This window comes from Ixodes scapularis, unplaced genomic scaffold, assembly GCF_016920785.2.
Source record: "Ixodes scapularis isolate PalLabHiFi unplaced genomic scaffold, ASM1692078v2 PGA_scaffold13__105_contigs__length_92229423, whole genome shotgun sequence".
Classification (NCBI taxonomy): Eukaryota; Metazoa; Arthropoda; class Arachnida; order Ixodida; family Ixodidae; genus Ixodes; species Ixodes scapularis.
In genome coordinates this window covers 26,094,690-26,103,307 of record NW_024609839.1, presented here as the reverse complement: position 1 = coordinate 26,103,307, position 8,618 = coordinate 26,094,690, and positions in this window count along the sequence as shown.

Below are 8,618 nucleotides of genomic sequence, written 5' to 3'. Positions count from 1 at the left end.
AAAATATCTAGTTCACTATTAGGAAGATTTAGAAAAACGTACGCAAGCGCTTTGGGTACCGTAAAAATAGCGTTGCGATGTAAAACCTATGTCGATGATAATTTTAGCTTGCCCAAAGTGCTTGAGTACGTTATTTTAAGACTCCCTTATTGCACAGAGCGCGACACTATATTAGCGCGAACAAGCAATCGTCGTCTTTTTATGTTTATCTCATAGAATCAAAACGCTGTTTTCAAAACTATTTGTGTCTTTAGAAGTGCTCATCTGGGCCACAGACCTAAGCGGTATACTTTGGTGCCTACTAACACCATTTCGAAGTAAAATTCGAAAAAAGAGCAAACGTCGTGTTCGCGGTATCAGTGTCGCGCAGTGTACATAGTCCGTTCCACACTTGCACGTTTTGGGAACTATCTTGAAAAAAACGTTTTAAGGGGTTAAGTAGGAATATATTAAACTAAAGCTTGCCTGAAAGGGTTGTATATTTTAAGAACGCGTTGACATGTAAAGCTACTTCAGAGCATATTCTTAAACAGAAAAGGTGCGCAGACCAGGCTTAGAACGATGGAGACGTTTTGCGAAGAGGTTGCGATGTGCAGGGCCTTATAACAGTAGGTTGAAACGGGACGCGTTCAAACGCAAAGGGTGTTTCGGAAACTGGTTCAAATAAGAAGGGCGTTTAGGGAATGGGTCGAAACAGGACAAATTCAATCGAGAAGGGCGTTTAGGGAACTGGTTGAAACGGGACGGGTTCATATGGAAAGGGCGTTTAAAGTATGGTTCGAAACAGGACGGGTTCAAATGGGGAGCTCGTTTCGGGAACGGGTCGAAACGGGACGGGTTCAAACGGGAATAGGTTGTTTCGGGTTACAGCCATCGGGCCGGGTCGGGCGGGGCCTAGAAATTAAAAATTTCTGTCGGGCTCGGGCCGGGCCCGGGCCGTGTCTCTTCCGGGCCGGGTCGGGCCGGGCCTAGAAATTAAAAATTTTGTCGGGCTCGGGCCGGGCCCGGGCCGTGTCTCTACCGGGCCGGGTCGGGCCGGGCCTAGAAATTCCGGCCCGTGCAGTGCTCTAGTCAGAACACCGAGTTCTGATTGGCTCTAATTGAAGGATAGTGGGTAGACTTCAAGGCAGCATACTCTGAGGTCTACCCACTATCCTTCAATCAGAGCCAATCAGAGCTTGACGTCTTTCTGACGTCACCACAACCACTGCAAAAAGTAGCAGACGAAATTGCGTTCCGCATAGGGGTCACCACTATCGGGCAAATATGGCTGTCTTAGAAAGGTCGTGTGGCGTGCCATGTGCCAGCTAAACGAACAGCTCTCGGGTTTCAGCGAGCAAGCATTAAACTCGAAATGGTTTGCCCCTGTTTTTATTCACTACGTGTCAGACCAGCGGCGATGTGTTGGCGTAGACGACATTCCATAAACTAGACTTTTTCTGGGGAAGCGATGGAAGGACTGCGGCGCTAACGAACGTTGATCAACGGGCAATGTCTGGTTCACGCGGCAGCGTAAGTTGCGCTCAGGGCGACCTGGGGGTCACGCTGATACGACAGTATCAACAAAGTCACCAGGAGACAACTGTTTCACCACGCCAACCGCGGACAACATGCAATCACGGAAGCCACGAGGCACAAGCAGAAATCTCGAAAGGACCTGCTTCGTTCAGTTCACTGTCTCCCCACTATGTGTCCTCCACTGCCGTCCGCACAAATTTCTGCGTGCTTTTTGACGAAAACGGGAGTTCGCGATCGCAGCTTTAGTCGGCGCCCATTCACATGCCCCCGTACCTTTGACTGCACAGTCACATAAGGTTGTCCACCAAGAGAGGAGTGAAGAGAAGAAACAAAAATAACTTAAAAATGGTCACTACTGATTAGCGCCCGGTGGTGCCCTAACCAAAGCGCAAACACAAAATTGCAGAAAGCAACGGCATGGTACTAAAGCAAGAAAGTAAGGTCTGTAGAGCGGTAATAATATCAAAAGAGAGCAAACGCAACACAAAACGCACCTTTCGGTCCCCATGGGGGCCTTAAAGAAAAACTGAACTTCTTTTGTATTTGAGATAAGACAACACTTCAATTGTCTTATATTTGGACTCCAGGATTACGAGTATCAAAATTATATTTCAGAGTCATACGCCGGAAGCCACAGCAGCACTTCGAAAATAGCGTTAAAGTGCCTCCTTGCCGGCGCGTTTGATAGAAGGAGAGAATCGTGACGTAGTATAATGGGATCTTAACATTTTCACGGCTTTCGCAAGCCTCAATTGCCCAAGCAATCAAAAACGCTGCATATGTTTCCTCACAAGCGGCAAAAGCGAGGCAGTTGAAACCTCTGGGTGTAACGTCACACCCAGCGGGTGGGCTTTCGGTTTTTCTCGCGTCTATCGACACTTTCGGGACAAATGCTCGTGGTACTGATATTCACAAGTAAACATACGCTAAAATTAACCTTTCACTCGTTTTCTTTAAAAAAAACTCCTCAGCTTCCCTTTAAATGGGTAGTCTGGCGCTTTTTTAGCTACCCCAAATAACTATATTTTTGAGTTCGCCGGCCTTTACCCTTTCTGGTACGCTATTTAGTATCGCGAAATCCAGAATAGTTATTGCGAAATCGGGGAGTGAAAATGATGTCAAAACATACATTCATATATACCCGCGCTTTTCATTGCCGTCACGTCAAGGGAAAGCAGGCTCGCGAGTCGAGCGGGTAGTCTATAAGGGGAGCATTTTTTCCGCGCGGGCGGTGAAGCGAGCTCCCAAAAGCATTCATTTAACGCCCCGAACCAGCTCTTAATCAGCTGGAAACAAATTCTACGGTCCAAAAAGCGAACCCCTGCCTTCCCCAGATGTCAGATTTTTGTATCGTTGTCAGCAAAGACTTTCAACTTAAAAATCATGGTGAGGACCAAAATTGTTAATAAAATATCTTTTAAAAAAAAACATCTTGGCCCAATATACGGATTACTACTTCAGCGATGTTTGTTGCCCTACAAATATCGCTGAAGTAGTAACCGAAATATTGGACCAAGAAAAAAATTCTAAACACACCAGTCTGTTTAGCTTAAGTTAAGACGGTAATAGCAAATCTACAAAGACAAGGACCGCGTCACGATGCATTTTGTGTCTTCCGTTGCATCGCATCTTCGGCTGCTGTCGGGCTTAATGTAAAACAGAGTATAATATGAAGAAGTCGTAGTTTTCACGTGGTGTTTCAATGGATAAAAGAAATTCCGTTAAAAATACGAGTGCTCGGTCAATTTTAACACTATCTGTGTTTCTTTATGGGCGTGTAAAAAAGAAAACACGAAACTTCGTCATTCTGTCGCTCGTATATCTTGCCTGGCACTCTCTCTATGCCTCGCGAACACCAGCGTTCGTCTCACGTTCGCCTCGGCTAGAATTTGTTTGCACAGCCATCACGTCCGGATCGACGAAAGAACTGGCCGGCGTATTGCGGTCAGAGTACGAATATATGAATGTGTTCTCACTGTATATAGGTACGCACGATCTGCTAACAAACAAGTATATACAGGAAAAGTTTGTAATATGGACTTCGCCGAAATCGTCCAGTTGTTCGACATCCTTCTTTTTTATTTTTTTGTTTTAGATACCCAGCCGAACAGTCAGTCGACTGCTGGAAAACTCGGGGGCTAGAGTGATATAAACAAAAAAATACTAACAAAAGAAGGTGTAACAGAAAATACAGATTCGAAGTGCAGGGGATCATGGTCGCGAGTTTTCTGAGGCTACAATACTCGGACGTGGTTTCCTATAGCTGCAAAACAAAATAAACATTGTACTTGAGTGTAGTACGAGCAAATGTGTATCATTTAGTAGGAATCGTAGCTGCTCATCTAGATCAAAACGAGCAGAAGTGGGAATAAAACCAGCATCACGAGCTCTTGCTCTACAAGCTCCGAACGGCAACATCTGACGAGTACGTTCTTCAGCATGTAGATTTCTACACGCTCAAAAATATTAAGCATCATTTAACCTCATCTCTAGTTGCTCACAAGCACCCACAGCCGACATACACGCGAAAGGAAAAACACGAAATGCACAGAAATTACAGCATTACAATGTTAGCCAAGAAATACACCGATAACCGACCTTGTTATATTATTCGCAGTATTAAAATACAAGAACTAAGATTTGGTATATGACTATGAGGCATAAAAAAACTCGATATCTGTTCGATTCCATACACAACAATACGGCTGTCGTTCTAAACACTTATGTGTAAAAGAAAAAAAAAGTGCAACATTGGGGCGTTAATGTAATTGTTCCTCGGTGCTGCACGCAATACGCGCCTCGTTGATAAGACTTACCGGTTAGAAGCGTGTAAATAACAGCCCTTCCCTTCGAAACGGACATTCAAATATTTAATTCGTGACCGTAAGAGTAATTCACCCGTAGATAAAAGAAAGCCACCGAGTAGGATGATAATGTCACGCGGAGTGCATAGAATTAGTGATAGTGCGTCTATGAAGATAATATCCAAACCTTGCGCGTAGCTAACATAAAAACGCGCAGACACGAAGCCGTACCATTTTTAAATTTATGTCTCAGCGCTGCGCAGCGAGGAGGAGAAAGTGGGGAGTGAGAGGGACGCCCGCACCCGCTTGGGGATAATCGAATTAGGGAAGTGTGTCTAGTACATAAAAGGAGCGCTCTCTTTTGTCCGGATCAAGAAAGGGGGGGGGGGGGGGGGGGGGGAGTGTAGAAATATTTTTGGGGGAGAAAAAGTCGACGTACGAAACGTGGACATAAAAGAAAAGAAAAACCAAAAAAAGCGCCACGACCTCGGAAAAAAAAACGAAGGGCTCGCGAAAGGAGCCAGGACAAATCGCGAAATGTGCCGCAACGCTTTACGGCGAGTGATCGAGAAGTCTGCCTATTGTGACACTTTCCGGTGGAATGCGCTATAGTCACCGATAGGGTGAAAGAACGGCAGGGAGGACCTTCGGTTGTCGCGCCTCTTCAGGGAGTGTTTTCCACCTTCGTTATAACGTTTCGGCGTCTAATAAGCTAGGGCGCGAAGGAGCGCCATCTGGAGGCCGGGAGTACAAAACAAACACCCACCCTTCTCACTCTATCGGTTACTTTAGGAAAAGGTCTTTCGTATTGCGCGCGTAAAGTCGTTTAATTTGCTTACTGCGACGATTTTTTTTTTTTTTTTTTTGCTTCAACGCAATGCCGGTTTGTTCAGCAGAACCACAGGGTGCGATGCAAAGAGCCAGCACATTTGGTACGCCTTGCAAAAATCGAATTCCAAATGTACGTACCGAAAGTTTTGCAGGCGAACGTCGTTTTTGAACGAAGTGTTATGTATGTAGATTCTTTTTTTTTTTCTAATTGAACTTAGATGGGGTTTAGATTTAAGAAAGACAAAGTGCAGAAACGGCGGTGCCGTATATTTTCTATGCTTTCTAATGACTTCTTTGGCTTCCGCACACTGGTTTTCTAGCTCGCTCTCGGGTGGTCAACGTTCGTATAGTATTTTGTTCAAATTAATATTTATCGCGATTATCCGGCTGCTCATCACCAGCCTTTATTTTCTACGGCGCATTGAGCGGTTTTTGCGTCCAAGACGCCACCCGAGAGGGAGCTTTGAAACCAGTGTGCATGCAAAATGCGTGATGACGACGTTTCAACACCATTTTTAGGCTTTTCCCCACCTCCTATCTAAACTCTAAAAAAAATACACGAATTTGGTTTACAGAGAAACGTTCGGAGTGCCCATATTTAGGTATGCATTTGTGAAATCTGAATTTAGCAAGGCCTGCCAAATGCCCTAGTTCTTAGGGCCGCTCTGTGTGGGTGTTCCAGCAGTAAAGATCTCGATCTATTGGCGTCTTATAGGAACTCAAAGAAATCCTTCCTTGTTAGCTTAAGCGTGAGCTTTACTACACTCTAGTACAATCCCATCTTCATCATTGTTTATTGGTCTGGGGAACCACGACGAAATCTAATTATAATAGGTTACTTGGTCTACAAAAGAAAGCAGTTCCTTGTTTTGAGAAGCTGGGTTTCCTGATCATAGAGCTCCATATTTTGCAACGTTCCGACGTTTGGACATTGAAAGCCTCTTTATCCTTAAACTTGCAAAGCGACTGCAACACAGACTAAAACAGAGACTACAACAATAGTGACTACAACAAAGATGAAAATGCATTTAGTGAGACCTACTACCCGAAGACAACGCCATATAAATTAGGGTTCGGAGTTCCCGGTTTAAACCAATAAAAACCGATAAAAGGACCCCAAATCTATATTCGAAAATTCGGGTTTAACCGAAAAACGTCAGTTTTTAGGTTCGGCATTATCGATTTAAACATGTAAAAACCAAAAAAGGTACGTCGAATTCATTTTCTAAAATTCAGTTTTAACCGGAAAAGGTCACTTTGACCTTCCAGTCGTACCGCAGAGCCGTGGCGAAAAAGTGGAACGACAGTGTCGATCGAAACGTGTCCGAATGTATGGGATACACGGGTGCCATCAGGACGTTTTGGTTTAATTTGCGCATCATCAATCGGAACGTGAAGTCCAAAATGCCCCATGATTTCGCCATGTACGAGCGTGTTTTCAAACTCGTTGTAAGAAAGACTGCCTTGATGCAAGCTCTGCATGTTGTGTCGTGCTTCAAAACGTCGCACCGTATCTCTTTTGGCGGTCACGATTGGTTGATTGTACGATATTAGCTCAAGCAGCGCTTCACCTCCTCAGCCTGCCAGTGCCCAGTGTTGGCGTTCAGAGGGCATTCTCAAAGCTCAAGGTCATATTAACAGGAAAGAAAAAATGCGGATCAATGAGGAGAACCTGGGAAAGTACATATGTGTGTTCTATATTAAGATCACGTAATCCTGATGTACGAAAGATAAAGCTCCGTGTTCTTTTTTTTTTTTTTTTTTGGGGGGGGGGGGGGGGGGGTATAGGCTTGATATGTGACTTGTTTGTACTTCTGTGTTTTTTTTCTTGTTTCTTTTACAGTTGCACACACTTGCCAAATAAAGCATCCATTTCTTTTTCAATGTATCTATGCCATTATTCTTTGAGTGATCACAAATATCAAAGCTACAAGGATCATCTGATCCGGTGTACGTTGGTGTTTATTTTATATTCACCGAAAAAAGCCGATAAACTTTTGTGGGCATAAATAAAAAAACAAAAAATGAATTTTAAAATAAACACCGAAAAAAGTACGCCGAATTTCGATGAAATAGAAACCGAAAACACGGAACCTTACATATAATCTCAGAAACGAAATCTACATGAAACCAAAAATACGGACAAATTACGGTTCCCGGGCATTAACTTATAAAATACCCGAGCTCTTAAACAATCACCCCGACATCATTGAGTTAAGAATACGTTTTACTATCCTTTTCAGCTTTAAGAAAGATATAACACTTTACCTCTTACTATTTTATGAACAGTGTTGTGAAACTCTTTATTTAATCATTTTATGTCTATTTTTGGGGCTGATTATCAGTTGTTGTTTTTTTCTGTTTTAGAGCGCAGCTCTTAGGCGCCCGTTTCCGGCTTGAGCGTCGTCGGCGTCGCCGTCGCCGTCGGCGTAACCGCGCGGTGCATTATGGAAAATGTCCCATAATAAACCGCGCGGGGAGGAGGGGGAGGGGTAGAACGAGGAGGGGGAGGGAGGGGGAGGAGGGAGGAGGAATTTATTAGTGTCCATTTATTATTTGCGTGTATGAAATGCCTTATCATGTATAATAATATTTATATGTCTGTGATTTTATTATTACAGATCTTTTTATAAGATTAATGTTTTGTGGACACGATATTGACTCGATTGTTTGCTATCCGTTTACTGCTGTATGCTGCTGAGCAATGTACAGGGTGGTGGGGCCTCGTCAAGTAAATTGTGTTTACCTCTTGTTCCTCCACCCGTGACTCAAGGAGTCCAAATAAAGATTATTATTATTATTTTGATTAGCAAGGCAACAATTTTCACCGGCACTCACTGCATTCGAATTTCGGTGTAAACTTCGGGAGTAAGGTAAGAAAACAATAGCACTCCTACCCAGGCCGCGCATTACAAGCCTTTGGGCTTCAGATATAAGTTCCGCACCTAAGATCTGATCTTCCCTATTGTACTCGGTAATAAGGATAAGTTCCGAAGGCCACGTGCCAAGTTCCTGCTTGAATTCGTTGCCATGCGGCACTTGAAGCGTGGATCTCGCGATGACTCACGTTCGAATCTCTTTGCAGACTGTCTTTTGTATGATGTATAAGCAGTGTGACCCCGGCTGTACAAAAACTGTTCGCAAGCATATTCGAAGCACACACATGTGTGAAACAAACAGAATTTGAACGTGCTTGAGGCGCAGATACTTCTGTCATCCTGTCTGCAGCGACACCGTGTTTTTTATATGGATGGATGAAGCTTAATGGCTATACCCTTTGTAACTGGCGGTAGCTTGCGCCACCTAGCCTAGATCTAAAGTATGATGTGTGAATAGTATGACCGCGAGGGAAAATGCCCTAGATTGTGCGCTCGTAGCCGTCCGGCTTATGACAAATTAGACGAAATCTTCCCAACGATAGCGCAAAAAGACTTCGTTAACTAATCGTCCAAAAACGAGAAGTCG